Raw genomic sequence first — 1,118 nt, 5'->3', positions numbered from 1 at the left:
TAGCATGCAAGATACACTCTAATCACAAATTGCAGAGAGGATAGCAGGAATAAAATCTGAAAGGAGACAAACACACAACGATGTATCCGAAAGTTCAAGCCCTTGGGTGGACTCTGGCCAGTCTCATTTGGAGAGGTTGAAGCTAAATTATCCCACAACGATCCCTCAGATCTAACCTTCTTCTCCATGAGCTCACCAAACCAAGTATGAGCCCCTCCATAAGGTAGATCTTGAGGCAATCTACAGACCTTTACAGACTCCTTGAGATAATCAACAAGCTTGAAGCTCACAACGCAACTATAAATATCTAAGGTTCCACACAAATCTAAGAGTAACAAGCAAGAAGTAAGCTCAGAGGAGGAACCAACTTTTGGCTTGGCGAAATCACGGATCTTGGTTTCCTCTTTATTTTCCCTCACTTAGATAAAACTTTTAATGGAGGGATGGAGACTAATCAAGCTTTTTTTAGGTCACTAAGGGCATGAGCAACGGTAGCAGATGCTTGCCACTGCCCCACGTCATCACAAATCTAAAAAGGAGATGAAGCAGCGGAATGAAGGGAAATCCGTCCAACACATGCTCACCTCACTAGTATCCTACAAGATTCCTTTTGTGCGCAGAGCAGGTTCCCATCTCCATTGATTTTCATCTGTTTCTCTTCTCTCTGTTCACCTTTATTTCTTTCTTCTGCCTTTCTCTGCCGAGCAACCGGCCTCTCCTGCAAGAGACTACTACACTCAGCGAAGCAACCATCCCAGGTTCGGTCTGACATCCGAACCTAAAAAGCCTGCGAGGCAGTCCTTGGCCATGCCCTAATGGGAGTGACACTGTCGTTGCCTAATCGACGGTACCCCGGAGGAGGGATCCTCACGAGGGGGAGAAGAAGTAGGGGCCATAGGGCGGAGTGCACACGGGACGGTGGTACGCGAGGGGATCCTCACGAGGGGAGAAGAAGTGGGGGCCATAGGGCGGAGTGCACACGGGACGGTGGTACGCGAGGTTACCCCGGCCCTTTTGCACGATGGCAGGGCCCTCTTCTTTGCTATGCAGAGTGCTCGGCGCTTTGGCGTTGTTACAATGAGTTGTGGTTGATGCTCCTAGGAGCTCCCGGGATCCGG

Source organism: Lolium rigidum, chromosome 1 (genome assembly GCF_022539505.1).
Source record: "Lolium rigidum isolate FL_2022 chromosome 1, APGP_CSIRO_Lrig_0.1, whole genome shotgun sequence".
NCBI lineage: Eukaryota > Viridiplantae > Streptophyta > Magnoliopsida > Poales > Poaceae > Lolium > Lolium rigidum.
Note: the sequence above shows the minus strand (reverse complement) of the source record.